This window comes from Physeter macrocephalus, chromosome 8 (assembly GCF_002837175.3).
Source record: "Physeter macrocephalus isolate SW-GA chromosome 8, ASM283717v5, whole genome shotgun sequence".
Taxonomy (NCBI): domain Eukaryota; kingdom Metazoa; phylum Chordata; class Mammalia; order Artiodactyla; family Physeteridae; genus Physeter; species Physeter macrocephalus.
Genome location: NC_041221.1, coordinates 1,719,100 through 1,735,866, shown reverse-complemented (window position 1 = coordinate 1,735,866; position 16,767 = coordinate 1,719,100). Strand labels below are relative to the sequence as shown.

At 36.3% G+C, this 16,767-nt stretch overlaps 1 non-coding gene across 1 annotated transcript; it reads left to right on the top strand.

The window, feature by feature from the left end:
* The first annotated feature begins 11,905 nt into the window (after window positions 1-11,905).
* TRNAG-CCC (transfer RNA glycine (anticodon CCC)) lies at window positions 11,906-11,978 on the top strand. The gene has a single exon. It is a non-coding gene; the product is annotated as a tRNA-Gly (tRNA).
* Window positions 11,979-16,767: the final 4,789 nt, after the last annotated feature.

Genomic DNA, 16,767 nt, shown 5'->3' with positions numbered 1-16,767 from the left:
TTTGCTTGTCATTGTCACACCCAAACTTCAGAATTTTAAGAGATTCCTGCTATTCTAGTGTAATAAGTGAGGGAATTATAGTTTGAGAGGCTAAATTACTTATTCCAAATCACACAATAGTGAGTTGTGAGATAATAATAATCAATGATAAATTAAAAAGTAAAAGATTTTCAACCTCAGCACGAGTTCATATACATGTAGTAAAGATGGTCGATTATGAGAATGTACCTTCATGCTACCATCACATTGCTGGGTAATGACTACAAACTTCAATTGTATACAAAAATAAGTCTAACGCTCATCCGAGAGCTGGGGGAAGTGAGATAGATTTGCTGGGTTCACTAACATGACTGGGGTTTGGAGTGGGTAAGTGGGTACTTGGCTCTGCACCACACATCTTTCATTCTCCAATAGGCTAGACCAGATGTGTTTTCATGCAAATGTCAGGGGTATGAGAGCAAAATAAATACCTGCAAGGATATTGGATACCCAAACCCAGAACTGACACACCATTAATTCTATCTCATTTTCTTGGTCAAAGCATCTTATATGGCTGAACTAGGGGTCAGACTGGGAGAACACCAAAAAAATCATAAGGCAAAGAAAGTCAATGAGAGAAGGGGCAAAACTTTGTATTTTATCAAGGACCCCATTGTCTACCCTCACCTTTGAGAATTCTTTTTCTTAGGTAATGTCATTACTCAAGGCAATCAGTGATCTCTTCTCTGCAAGCTGATGACTCTCAAATCTATGTCTCCAGTTTGTAGGGATGCCAAATTAAAAACAGGACAACCTGTGAAATTTAAATTTCAGATAAACAAAAAATACATTTTTAAAATAGGAGTGTGGAAAATATCAAATGGAATGTACTTGTACTAAAAATATATCATTTGCCTGAAATTCAAATTTAACTGGCACTATGTATTTTTATTTGCACTATATTGTATCTGTCTTAATCTAGCCTTCTAATATTTTTCTGCTTGAAAAATGTTTCCAAATGTGTGTCTATGTAGGCAACTGAACCTCAACATGGTCTAATAGTTTATTCTTACACATGTACCCTTTCGGCCTCCAGACCCTTTGTTCTGGTATTTCCATCCACCTAATACTACAAGACTGAAAAATCAGTCATGAAAATAATTCTCAATTTGTCTCCTCTCCTCATTCATTGATTTATCTTTAATTCTGCCATTTAAATCTTCCTAAAAGAGATCTCATCTTCATCACCAATTCTTCTCCTTTACTTGACATCTTTTCATCTCTTCATCACAATATTCTCCATTAAGAGTCTTCTTAAATCAACTTTTACTCCATTCACATCTTAAGATGCCATTCTCTTTTACATCCATTGAAGTCAGACTGCTTGGGTTACAATGTCAGTGTCGAATAAACCTATTACCTCGGGCAATTTATTTTACCTCATTAAGTCTCATTTTTGTTATCTGAAAACTGAAGATGATTTCATTGTTTTCCCTGTAATGTTGTGAGGATTAAATGAGCTAATGTTTGTAAAGTCCAAAGAATGGCCAGAGTAAACAATAGACTTGAGCTATATGTATAATTATTACTCTAATACTTTCATTGCTGTATAATACCTTTTTCCTCTATTTCATTCCATAGAAGCACCTCCTCATCCTGTAAGGTCTAGCATATAAAAACTATTCTTACATCATGGTCCTGCAAAAAAAAAATCTGTCCTCAACTATATTCTTTACACATGTTTTATTTTTTCACAGCAACTGTTATTTTATAATGTGATGTTTGCTTATCTTTCTCCCCTGCTCAATAGTGAGCTCCTTCATTGAAGTCTAGATTTACTCAAGTTTAATGCAGCTACATTGAAATTCATTACAGACTCATACAGTGACATGTCTTTCTTTTTTCATTCATTGCTGTAATACTAGATTCCGATTAAGACTGTAATACCAGATGGTTCTTAAACTTGATATGATCTTATTATAAGTTGAATTTTTTTATGCTATATTTTTATGCTAAAATGCGAACTGAAATAATTTGCTAAAAAGATTTAAACAGCCCATATAAAACACTGCATTGCTTCCTAGGTAGACAGTAAATGCACATTTAAATTATCAGAACCCACATTCCAACGGTCATTTGTACCATATGAAGAGGCTCAAACCCACGTTCTCTCCACCAGTCTACTTCTTCTATCTGCTTGTCTACTCCAAGGTTCTGTTCAGAGATCTTAGGAAAGCACTGTTTACTAAGCAAGGAAGTAGTTAAAAGAAAGATTACCCAGTCATTATCATTGTCTTCATCGTGTACTTTTCTTCCAGAAGTAAAGAATGTAAGGAGAAATTGGATGTATCTAACATAGTTCTTGATTGGAAGAGATGGAAACCACTTAAAAAATAAATTTATTGAGAATACAGGTAACTCAAAGAACCTGCTGGTAAGCTGGGAGATTAATTTAACAAACCATACAGGATCCAGGGTTGTAAAGACGGCTGGAATAGCAACCAAACCAATGCTACAGCAATAGTCTTGTTACAATATCACTTTATCCATTACTGTCACAGTTGGACTGATGTGGAGGGACCAGCCCTGTGATTTTTATAATTGTGTAATGTGGGTGGATCTAAACCAATCAATTGGAAATCTTAAAAGCAAAAACTAAGGTTTCCCAAAGAAGGACTTGGAATGCTTTTAAGACTGCAGTACCAAGTCCTGCCTGAATTTCCAGCCTGAGTGTGTGTGTGGGGCGGGGGGGGGGGTATATATATATATATATATATATATATATATATATATATATATACTATTGCTTCAGTTTATCTGGAGACCCCAAAGATGCACCTTCTAAACAATTCCTCCAGTTTTCTATAGGTGGTGAAAATTTCCCTAAATCAAATCAAATCACCACTTAGCATTTAAGGTTATGACATGTGATCATGGTTAGAACTGTCCATTTATTTCCCAGGGTTTGAGTGCACAGGTGGTACATTACTCCCCACCTGTCCCTGGACACTAGACACAAAAATATTGGGAGGAAAAGGAAAGAAGAAAACAAAGAGTTAAATCTGGAGCAAGAGATATGGTGTCAAGAGGGCAGACTCATGTGGAGTGACACAGTGAGAGCCTTGGAACCTGTGAATGAAAAATGTTGCCCTCCATATCAGTAAACAAAGGAGGTTGCAGCCATCAAACCACTACAGTCATCCCCAGCAGTGAGCCCTGAGGGAACTCAGGATGGAGACAAATGGGCTGCCCACCGCCAAGCCCTCAGCCACTGCAGCTCTCCAGTGGTGCACCCCGAGGGGACTCAGGATGAGAAAGCACAGGATACTGACCCTGGATAGCTAAGGTGTATATTAAAGGGATAATTTCAATGAGCCCAGACTCTTGCATCTTCCCATATATAGAAAAGTGCTAAATCCATTAACTTGAGGTATCTGGTTTTCTTTAATTAATAGTAATCTCTTGCTGTTCCGACTACCTGGTCTTTGTTGCAAAAACCCCTATACATCCTGGATCCTCCCTTACCTCTTCAGAGCAGTCCCTCAGAGCTCTTCTGAGAGGCTGTCTCCCCAGCTTGAAGTTTTCAGAAAGTCCTCCAAATAAAACATAGTTCTCAACTTTTAGGTTGTACTTTTTTTTTTCAGTCGACAAACCCAGGGGACAGCATTTGGTGAGGGAGATCCTAAGAACAGATGTGACAGGGGTGAGAGACAGTGACCAAAAGGAAATGGATGAGAAGTCACCAAAGATCAATCACCTCTACAAAACTTATGCCCCAAGATTTTACTTGTTCTAACTGTGCTGTAGAAACACCATCAAGAGTGTCTATCTTATTTCTCTTCTGGGGGCTCTCTAACTAAGCAGTTCAGGCAAGTGAAAACCAGATAAGCTCTCAGGCCTCTTAGCTAAATTCAAAACTAACTTATACAGTTAATAGCTGTGATGCCTTGGGGCATGTTATTACTTAAGTACTCTGTGCCATCTGTGCAATGGGGGTAATAATAATACCTACCTCACAGGATGATTGTCTTAAATGAATTAATACATCTAAAGTTTCTGGCACATAATAAGTATGAATAGACACTATTTTTACTATTATTATTACCAAGTTGAGATTCCTTATCTCTATTAGATGTCTGATTATCTAATAGGTAGCCTATAAAATCTGCAAGGAAAGTGCTACAACTTTCAAGCCAAATATGTTTCCAGCTTTACCTAATGTACAAAGGCATAAAAGATAACTGCTCTTTAGTGTTTACTGAAGAATCTGAGTATTTAAATTCATCACTTGAAATAACTTGGGTTAACTGATTTTTATTTTCAAGATATTTTCTTACCCTTCACGAATTGATTTTTATTGCTAAAAATAAAACAAGTGAGCGTATGCTTTTTGATGAGTTTGAGCTACAGTGCTTAGCAGTTAGTCTGGCTGGCCTCAAATTTAATCACCTGGGATCAATTAAAATGAATTTAATAAAAAATCAACCATTTAAAGCGGAATAATTTGCAACAACGTGGATGAACCTGGCGGACATTTTGCTAAGTGAAGTAAGCCAGACACAGAAAGACAAATACTGTGTGATATTACTTACCTGTGGACTCTAAAAACGACAAACTCATAGTAACAGAGAATAGAATGGTGGTTCCAGGGTCTTTGGGCTGGGGAAATGAGCAGATGTTGGTCAAATGGTATAAACATTCAGTTATAAGGTGAATAAGTTCTGGAGACCTAATATATAGCATGAAGATTATGGCTAATAATAATGTATTGTATACCTGAAATTTTCCAAATAAAGTATTGTATACGTGAAATTTTCCAAGTGCAAAAAAGAAGTTAACTATGTGAAATGATGGATATGTTAGTTCACCTGATTATGGTAATCATTTCACAATGTATATGTATATTACAACAGCACGTTGTACACCTTAAATGTATACAGTCTTTATTTGTTAATAATACCTCTATAAAGCTAGAAAAAAGTTGCCATTTAAATGTGCCATTTCACACTAAACATTCTATCTATAGGTGGGGAAGAGGAAGAAAGAAAAGCCCTCTCTTTCATAAAATTCATTAAGGTTTTATCCCCTTCCTTACAAGGCAATAGTTGTCAAAAGTACCTTTGGACTCATCAACTTTTTTTTATTTGTTCAATTTCTTCCTTCATTATATCTTCTTTAGGTCATTTTATTTTAATCACCTTTGTCCAAATTTCCCGTTCTTTTCTCTAAACATTTCCTTTACTGAAAAAGACAAAAAATAATTCCTTTCCAACATGTTTACCTCCTTAAATTCTTCCTACATTATATCTCTAAATTAAAAGGAAATAATAGAAAAACATACAGAATCAACTAAAACATCCCTTGACAGATTAGACAGAAACTATAAATATCAAAAACAACTCCCTTTTTGGGGTAAATATCAAGTATGTGTTTGCATTTGAACAAATGCATATGTAGATTTTGAACTTTATGTGAGGACCGTCTTGAAGACTATTTAAAATGAAATTTGTATTAATCTTTATCTGCATCAATATTAAGAGGAATGCATTCAATTTTGAATATGACTGAAAGGTTTTTCAGCATCTAACCTCCAAGCAGAAAAAAAAGAGAAAGTACTTTTATTTATTTATTTATTTTTTATTTTTTTCGGTACGCGGGCCTCTCACTGCTGTGGCCTCTCCCGCTGCGGAGCACAGGCTCCGGACGCGCAGGCTCAGCTGCCATGGCTCACGGGCCCAGCCGCTCCGCGGCACGTGGGATCCTCCCGAGCCGGGGCATGAACCCATGTCCCCTGCATCAGCAGGCGGACTCTCAACCACTGCGCCACCAGGGAAGCCCGAGAAAGTACTTTTAATATGAATTGATAAAATATTAAAGTTGGTTGTTTCAGTCTGAATGTTCATCAGCTAGTGTTACTGAATTGTGAAGACATATTTTAAACACATCCTCTTCCATGTCTTTTCTATGAGTCTCTTAAGGAAGAGAATTGAGTCTTCAGAAATCAAAATGAGAAGTGCAGAGAAAAGAGAAGAAATGTTTTGCTAAATTGCTTTAGTTCTTGTCATACAAAGATTGAGAAACAGTATTATAGTAGTATCATTGTATGAATATACCACATTTTCTTAACCCATTCATCCGGAGATGGACGTTTAGTTTGCTTCTGTCTTGAATAATGCTCAATAAACATGCGAGTGCAGATACTGCTATTTCTATTTTGAGTGAAAGGTACTGAAGTTTCCATGGGTGACTTTATAAAGCATTGACCTTATAAAAAAATTAATATGGAGAAAAATGTAGTTGCAGAGAAGAAAAGATATAAGATTAGCTAGCAATAAAGATACTAAGAACTTTAGAAGAGATAAGTACAATAGGAGAAATATAATATACAAAAATATTATAGACATCACTTATTAATTACCTAATTTAAGTCAGGCATTTTGAATACTTTACATAAACTCTGAAAACATTACTATCCCCATTGTAAAGATAAGAGGATTGGATCAGACAGTGGAAGTGACTTGTCCAAGACCAAGCAGCTGGTAGGTGGTAAAGTCAGGATTTGAATCTGGATTCAAAACCCATGTTTGTGCTTTATGCTACACCCTGCTGTTGCCAGAGAGAGGCATCAGTGGTGATATTTGGGATAAATTGTGGACTGTGAGAGATGATAGATTGACTTTGTAGTCTTCACTGGTTAATTTATATTGAGCATTAATTGGTAAAACTCAATAGAGTTTTAGAAACCAGAAAAAAATAGAGAAAATGAATTTTGCTTAAGATCATAAGTTTTTCTTTGGCGTATACCTGGGAAAAATTTAGGAAACTTTAGTATAAGCCAACTGTGAGTAGTTTTCTATAGCATTTTGTTTTAACATATCAAATATTACATAAATTGAAATAGATATTAATAAATACTTTGGGTATAGCTGTTGAACAGGCCTATAATTTTAAGTAGAGGATGGACAGAAAATCACTTTAATAGAGGAAAATTCATAAGGCTCAAGATCGCAACAGTGGGACTCCGTCTAGTGGGATATGGATGAAGGAAGAATAGTCATGTAAACAGCAGATTCTAATCTTTCTTCATCCTTCTGTTACTCTCTCTCTTTCACCATGGGATATATAATGTCTCAAACCCTAACTTTTAAGGAAGGGAAACTGCAAAAATTCTCCCAGGTGGAATAAGACATTTCGTGGGAGATAGCCTAGGTATTTGGAAGGAGAAAATTTGAAAGTATAATCCAAATGGAGCACAGATTCTCAAGAAAAGGGAAGATGGAGTCTTCTCTTCATGGAACGTTTTCCTAATGTGCAATGTTGCCTAACACATAAAGTCTAGCTTCTCTGTGCTGAGTGGTTGGATTATTATTAGAGGGCAGATGGTTTGAGCAGCAGAGGTCATATAAATGAAGCATTAATTAAATGTAGTTGTAAATAAAGTAATATTTGAAAGTAAAAAAAAAAAAAATCATGGTTGTGGAAAGACTGTATTTGATTTTCTCACGATTCAATAGCCTCTAAAAATCCCTGATACAGGCAGACATCTTTTTCGTTAAGCAAGGCAAACGGCTGCAGAGGTACCTCTGTCCACCAGGGGGCATGTCACCATTGTTTACTCTCCACTTTCCACTTAGGAAATTTCTGAAGTAATTTTCAGAACTCTCATTCACTCCCTCTCTTGTTCATCAGCTCATTGATCATTTGGTTATCTTTCAAGACTGCCTTTGGTCTCTTTTAATTTTCTCCTGGAGTCCGAAGACCTTGAAGTTGGCTGGGAGTTTCTACTGCAAGTGTCGTTTACAGGCCGACTGAGAGACATTTTAAGATTGGAATAAATCTCTTCAAACTTTCTTTATTTCAAAACCTAAATTCTTTGTTCTATTAAGCCTGACACTTCTTTTGAGGTAGAAACTGCTGCAAATTAGGATGAGCACGACCTAGTTTTACCTGCTTAGGATGGTTGTGCTCCATTGCTAGTTGGCTGAGGATCTTTCTGACCTTACTTAGAACAATTCCCATGAAAATCAATGCCAAATCAGTGATACTTAAGGACACATAGAAAAAGTCCTAGAATACTGTCTAATGCTTCTTAAAGAAAAAATATTCATTAGCAAAAATCCTTTATTTTTAGTTATAAAAGAGTATAGATTTTTGAAATTACTGAACCATAACCCTTGGTGTACAGAAGGTACTACTGCAGCCTTTTTGCCTTTGTCAACAAAAAGAAAAGATTTCTCTCTCTCTCTCTCTCTCTCTCTCTCACTTGCTCTTTCTCTGTATACACACACACACACACACACACACATTTTATTACAATTTCAGGACAAACTGAAATGCAAATATAAAATAGAATATAAAAACCGAGCATTCTCAGCCAATTGATTTTTAACATATGAACCTGAAGGAAACAGAGCTGTGTATCAATAATAGAAAACATGATTTTCAATTTGCCTTGCAAGGCACAGTCTCCGTAAGGTGAATCCCTCATACAGATCAGAGTTAAACAACATAATGGAGAACAGCAGCTGACGTGGTTTCTGAGGCATGCCATAAATCATATTCTATTTCACTTTGGAAATGTCTCTGCTGGCAACAACTTTTGCATTCGGGGATCAAGTGGAATACTCATCTCCTATTAAATCAATGCAAAATGCGAAGCAAAGCTTAGTGGCTGTGTTGTGGTTTATTTCTCAAGGGACTCTGGTAATTACAAGTGAAAAAACCCTGGACTGTTCTCATGATAGAAGGTTGTGGAAAGAAATATACCAATGCACAAGTGTTGCTTAGCAACATGGTTTTCATAAGGAAAAACCAATTGTTGAACCTTTCAGAAAGTCATCACTGTGAGTATACCATATTCCAGTGCCTTTAGTGAAAAGGTGAGAAAATTGGAAAAAGGTACAAACACTTTTGACCCCACTGTTGATGCTAAACTAGTGATGCTTATGTGTAAGTTCCAATATTTATTTACCCATGCAAGAACTCACATTTTTGGGAACATCTGCTACAAGCTAAGTGTGCACTCCAAATGTGATGTCCATATCTCACCTCATCAGAACAACACCCACTATCTCTTAAAGAAGTAGCAGATTACAAATAAAATGATTACCATTTCATATACTTCCATATTTTTTAATGGCCACAGAATTGGAAAGAAGAGCAATATTGTGGGGGTCATTGTTTAAAACATTGTTTGTCTAGGTAGCCTCCTCTAATTACATTAAGTCAGATGAAATAAATAAAAATGAAATTTCTAGTATATAACAATAAAAAAAAGAAACCTGGGTTGGATGCTGTATTAGATTTTTAATGAAGTATGTACTCAAATGTTAGGAAACAAACATACATAAATGTCGCAATACAAAGAGAAAAATGGTTGTCATAATATAAGTAGCGATATCATAGAACAGAGGAACACTTTTGAGAGGGTGAAAGTAAGAACAGGCTTAGAAAGAGTCGAGCATTTCAATATATAAAAAACAGAGCAAGGTCAAAACCAAAAGCAAATGTATATAAAAGCATAGTATAAGAGGAATTTGATGAATAATTTGGAGTGTGGCAAGAAATAAACTGGAAACCGTAGGTTGGAACCAAATCATAGATTATTATGTGAAAGGACTGTACTGAAAAGATGAGTTTGGATTCAGACTGAGCTAGGAATCCTGGCTCCAAAAATTATTAACGCTGTGTGTCCTTGGGCATGTTATTTGTTTTCCCTCACTTCTAGTACCAACCACACAGAGTTGTGAGAATTAAGGTACCTCTTGCAAAGACGAGACCTCATATTTAAACAGCAATGAGAGCCAGGCACTTTATATAAATAAGTACAAGAGAGCCACACATAAGGATTCAGTATATCTTTTTTCAAATGGTACCTTAGGTTCCATTTTTTTTTTTCTCACAAACACACTTGGTTAGTGTGGTTAGTGTATTCAGTATGTAGAAACAATCTTTCACAAAGAAGTATGTGCTTTGGGGCTTCCCTGGTGGCGTAGTGGTTGCGCGTCCGCCTGCCGATGCACGGGAACCGGGTTCGCGCCCCGGTCTGGGAGGATCCCACATGCCGCGGAGCGGCTGGGCCCGTGAGCCATGGCCGCTGAGCCTGCGCGTCTGGAACCTGTGCTCCGCAACGGGAGAGGCCACAGCAGTGAGAGGCCCGCGTACCGCAAAAAACAAAACAAAACAAAACATAGAAACCTCTCAGTATTTTTTTCACTTTTGATAGAGACTAGGGTTCAAGAAATATTTCACCGCTTTTTAAATTTTGCTTTATGATAGAAAACAGTGCAAGTACATTAAAAAATTCTAATCACATTAGTTCTCAGTTTAAAAGAAAGAGGTGAACTGCCGCAAAGTGAGGATCATATCCCAGGATAAAAGGAAATATAGCTACAGTTTTAATCGATTGTCCTGTAGGAGTCAGTATGAGACTTACCAGATTAAAAAAAAAAAATCCGATATCTTTTAATTTCTCCCTTTTAAAATCTTGAAAACCTATTCAAATAAAAAAAAATACTAGGGCAATCAACATATGTCAGTTGAACAAAACTTGGAAGAATCATTGGCATACAGAGATTCTCCATAACTACTTATTGAATGAATGAATGATGACTGGCTGAATGAATGATTGATTGAATAAATGAATGCAGGACCAATGTGGCCCACAGTGTTTGAATTCTAAAGTAAAATATGTATCATATATGCCAACAAATAGTTCTCAATAAATCTTTATTCTTGTTATTATCATTGGCAAACCACTGAACATCTTTAAGGGAAGGAATAATATTATCTGAACTGATTTAAGAAGACAACTCTGTCTTATTATTCAACTCTGTTTTATCAATTAAATTCTGTTTTATTCAATGCAGAGACTAGATTTATGTGGAAAGTAACCAGTCGCAGGGAAGTTCTTGCAATATTGCCTGACAAAAGGTCACACAGGCCTACATAAGAGAGTAGGACAGAAATGAGAAGAAATGGTAGCTATTCAGAACATTTTAAAGTACAGACTAATCCGATTGGCTGTGAATGAAGGTTAAGAGAAAGATAAAAATCAAACCAATATCAAGATTTTTGAGTCTCGGTTACAGAAGTAATGGTTTATCTTAATAGAAATAAGATATAACAACGAGTTCAAATTTAACAAGCTGCATTTGAGATATTTATGGTTAACATACATGGCAAGACAGAACTTCCCTGGTGGTCCAGTGGTTAAGACCTCACCTTCCAGTGCAGGGGGTGCGGGTTCCATCACTGGTCGGGGAGCTAAGATCCCACATGCCTCGGAGCCATAAAAACCAAAACATAAAACAGAAGCAATATTGTAACAAATTCAATAAAGACTTTAAAAAAATGGACCACATCAAAAGATCTAAAAAAACCACTACATGGCAAGAGGTATAAGAGATTTCTAGGAATTAGTTGACATTCAAGACTTTTCTTAGGAAAGTAGTTAAGATTTTGAATGCAAATTTTAAAATTGTCTGCAAAATTGATAGTGGAAAACATGAAAAAAAATGCAATTGTCCTGGGAGGGAATATGGAGCTTGAAAAAAAGAGAGAGCATGGTACTCCATCTTGCAAGATGCCTACATTTGAGGACTGGATAGAAGGACGTGGGAATGGAGAACTTATGGTGAGGTGCAAGGTGAAAGATCTGAATGGCACAGAATCAAATAAATAGTTTCACGAGGAGTTCAAAGGAAGAGAGAATTTCAAGAGAATGTAGAAAAATGGTCCTATGACACAGTTTAGGAAGGGCAGGTAAGTTTAAGAATGAGAAGAAAAGTTCTGAGTTTGATCACTAGCAGGGCATTGGTGACCACTAACTTAGCATTTCAGCAGAGAGGAAGTGGCGGTGGCCAACAAAGAGTGAGCAGGTAAAAAAAAGAAGAGACATCAAATATGAAGTTTATTTGTAGGGACTTCCCTGGTGGTCCAGTGGTTAAGACTCTGTGCTCCCAATGCAGGGGGCCCAGGTTCGATCCCTGGTCAGGGAACTAGATCTCGTGTGCATGCTGCAACTAAGAGCACACATACCGCAACTAAAGATTCCTGCACGCGGCAACGAAGATCCTGTGTGCCGCAGCTAAGACCAGGCGCAGCCAAATAAATAAGCAAATATTAAAAAATAAAATAAAAAGAAAGTTTGCTTGTAGATGTCGGTAAGAGTCATGGAGGTGAAAAATGGGGATGGGACATGTAACTAGTATGGAGGCAGGGGAAGGGGCTGCGTCAGGCAATCAGATTTCACCAACTTGTTCATTTTTTCTCTGTTCTCATGATATGTGTATTTAATGTTACATTTTTTATTTGTTACAAGTTGATGGGTTGTATTGTGATTGTTTTGAGTCAGTCTAGATTGTAAACTCAGCATTGGCATGAGCGCCTTGAACTATTATTATTCTAGTGACTAGACCTGGTAATGTCAGTGGAATGTAAGCTCTCCGAGGTCAGGAATCTTCTCTATCTTGTTCAACACTCTATACCCAGCATGTCTGACATGTAATGGGTCAAAGGATGTTGGCTGATTGATTGATGTAGAATCCCCTTCTGACTCACTTGCTTTAACGTTTTACTTGCATATCTACTTCCTTAACTGGATTCTAAGTATCTTAATGGCGAGAGGTGTCAGTTTTTAATTCTTTTGGTTTCCCTCAGTTACTTTGAAGATACGTGATATTCTTAAAAGGTTTCCAGAAGGGTGGGTGGCAATTAGATTAAATTATAAGGTGAAAAATATCTGATAAAACTGTATTATCAGACTATTTTTAAAGGCCTACTTTTTAGGCATCCAGTTATCTCAGGTTGCCCTAGTTGCTTAGTCATGGCACATACTCTAATTCAGTGTTTTGAGAATTAATGGCTAAAATTATGTGAAATAATTACTTTAAAAAGATAAAAGATTTCTGAAAATGAAGTATTTTATTAGATTTATAACATATAAGTAAGTCTCCCTCACCACCAACTCCTAGGAAATTCAACTAAATATTAATGCTCGTGACATTTCTGCCTGCTGTTTCATTAAGGTGATAGATTCATCCAAATATCATGGTTGGACATCACATCCATTAGTAAGGCACAAAGGTTAGAATACTGGGTGAAATACTTTCTCAGACCACTCCCTAAAAATGAATGCATCAGAACCATTATCAACTGACATTCTGGAAACTTCAGTCAGGTCCTTAGGGTTCCCTTTAGCATCTCTCCTTCATTCTTCCTAACCAAGTCACTTTATTCTCTTCCTCATACCTTTAGCTTCTCTCCTTCATTTTTCCTATCCAAGCTACTTTATTCTCTTCTTCATGCTTTTCAAGATGGCTCCCAAATCCACGAAGGCTGCCATGATTCTTTCTGCAATGCCGTTCACTACCTGTGTTCAGCCCTTGTGTATCCAGCCAAAACTTTATCCCTGTCTCATTCTTGACAAAGAATTTATACCAGATAGTGGGATTACAGAAATGGATTTTACCATCTGAGCAGAGAATCCCCTGGGTTTCCATCTTTAAGTTATGATCCCTTGTGTTATCTCACCAGGTGGAGAAACTGGTCACCTTGCAACTGATACATGAGCGTCCAGGACCTATGGTTGAATGTGTGGGACTTACCAATCAATGTGTTGGCCCTTTTGTTGGGATTCTTCTGGTTTTGAATATTAGCAATCTGCAAATTCTCCATTATGAGGACATTGTAATGCAATATCTTTGAGAAAGTAGTAAATACCTGTATCTTCTATAGTACAGTAGATGGTGTTCACAATGTAATGTATGTGTATTAAAGTACCATATAAACTGTAAAACACTATATGAAAATTAAGGAACATTAAACTTTGTTAAGAGTTTTACTTGAAATAATTCAAACTTGAATAGGTACTTGATTAATATGTTTTGATTACAAATATAAGCAGAGATATATATGAGTTATTTTTTAATTGATTTAAATTTGCATCAATATACTTTCCTAATTGTTATTTATTCCTTTTAGAATAGCAACTCTGATTTTGTCCTAAATTATCTTTCCATCTAAGGTTTTGTAATTTCATCCTAAAAAACATGTCCAGAAATCTAAGATTTCTTCTATGACCATCTAGTGGCCCGTGGTAGAACCATTGTTTAATAGGAATTTTGTTCCACTTACTGGGAGAGAGATAGTGGGATGTTATGTAAGATAATGGAAAATGTTTGAGATAAGGTTAAGTAGAAGGACATGGAATTAGCTGCTTCAGTAACTCCCATGTGGGTAATATCCTTAGCAAAAGTTTCTATATGTGAGTTTTGTATCATTAATGGGTCACAAAATCTATTTCTTGATGGTGACCAGTACTTCTTCTAGTGAGGAATAATAGAATAGGATAGGATGGGATGGGATGGGATGGGAAAAAAATTTTCAGAGTTATCTCACACATTTTTTTCTGAAAGTTTGGTTTTTAAGAGAGAGTAAGAGACACACACACACACACATACACAGAGACACATACAGAGAGAGAGAGAGAAAGAAAGTAGGAGAAATAGGTTCTGAAGTAAAATGTGTTTCTCAGTATGGGTCAGGGTCACACATATTTGAAAGGCTCTGATATTACAAGAACTTTCCCTGTCTCCCATTGCCCTGCCTGCATAGTGAAGGCCACTGTGTCAGGAATGGTGTGGAAAATCTGCTAGTAGAAGAGCAGATACAGTTTTGGATACTGTTCTGGATACAGTTTTAAAGACTCATACATAGAAAGAGAAATAGTAAAATTCCTATGCAAAGTGTCCATTTTACTCTTCCAGCTCTTGAAAACAATTTTCTTCTTGTGCTATATGGAATCTATTGTTGCTAATGCACTTAAATACACATGCGGATTTTCTTTCTTTCTGCTACAGTTTTTCTAACTGCTATGTAAGTTGTTTGAGGGTAAGAGCTATGTCTCTTCATTTTGTAAACCCAAGGCCAGAACAGTGACTGCTACACTGTTGACAATTCAGGGTTAAGTATCCACTGAAGAAATCTCCATGCTTTAGGATATATAAATTAAAACTAGTAAAAATAATACAGGGAAGGACCTAACATTTGTGGCCACCTTCCATTAGATAACAAGTGTTTTTTATATAATGTCTCCTTTAATTCCTAGTCTAAACCTGCCAAATACAAGATTTTATTCAATTATAAAAATGAAGAAATTGAGGTTAGGAGATAAGTCACCAAGAGTCACCAGTTTGTATGTCAGGAAAAAATCACCCCTGATAACTAAGTTTAAAAGGAAAAAAAAAAATTAAGTAGATTTCTCAAGAAGAAGATGTGGAAACTGAGAGACGGGTCATAACTTCTACCATAACTGAGCTCAGAGGATATTCAGGATCTCAGTTTCTCAATAAAAACAGCCTCTCTATATATATATATTACTTAGTGTTATTAGTTTCAGAAAACACTTTTAAAAAAGGAAAACACTTTTATTCTTAATAGAGCTCATTTTATATATAAATATAAAATGGTTGTATATATTAAATAGTTGTATATGCAACAGAATAAGAACTATAGACAAATAATGAGTAGTTATGTGTACTCATTGAAATATAAGGCATCTTTTGGGGTTGAGGTGAAGAATCAACACACTAAATAAATCCTAATTCCTCATAATAGAATTTGTACAAAATTGGCCTATTTCATAATTTTTAAGGGACTAGAATGAATTTGCATTCACTTGACCACTGCTTCACAAGAGCCTGGTACTATGAACTTAAGCAATTTAGAGTTTATCATTACAGACTTGCATTCCTCTGTTTCAATAGGCAGCAAAAAATATTCTGTGCATGACATACCAAAGAGCAAATTAAAATGTTTCATAATTTTAATTTTCTTTTTGGTACTTTTTGTGTTCCTTCTATAATTATGTGAAATCTGATTTCTTAAGTCGATCTCATAATAGTTGGAAATCTCTAATTTAGTTGTTATGAGAGCGTGGTAGCCACATGGGTTTAATGAGACTGCATTGTGTCATATGTAAGAAAGCCTGCTCTTTGCTTGGGTCTTCTGCATGAACACTCTTGTCTTTGCATAGAGGTGTCACAATTTAAGTAAAATAGAGCCCCTCTTCAATTGCAGGCAATTTTGTCCAATTCTCCACACTATTTCTTTCATGTCATCATTTCTCAATTTGTACTTCATTTGCTCAAAAAATATTCTTAGATACTCATCATGCATATGGCTATAATTATTCAGAGTGTTTTTCAGCATTCATTTTAGCTTTTACTGGGCTTTACAAAATAAATTTGAAGAAATGCAATTTGTTAAAGGCATAGATTCTTAATAACAAAATGCTACATTTTTCAAGGCCTTTGAAAAAGTAATGCTCAATATTTCCTTGATGTCAAAAGCTTAGAAAATATTAATAAGGAAAATAGATACTTTATTACGTAAAAGACTGTGATGGTTCACCATCATCAGGATGTGTTCTTTTTAAATTAATTAATTAATTATTACTCCTTGCATTGGGTGATATGTTAAAAAGATGAAGTTTTAAAAGTAAAACTGAGTTTATAATACATCACTAACTAGCTGTGTGATCTTGGACAAATTGACTTCTCTGTACATTATTTAAAAACAAAACAAAAACAGGGCTTCCCTGGTGGCGCAGTGGTTGAGAGTCTGCCTGCCGATGCAGGGCACACGGGTTCGTGCCCCGGTCCCGGAAGATCCCACGTGCCGCGGAGCTGCTGGGCCCGTGAGCCGTGGCCGCTGAGCCTGCGCGTCCGGAGCCTGTGCTCCGCAACGGGAGAGGCCACAACAGTGAGAGGCCCGCGTACCGCAAAA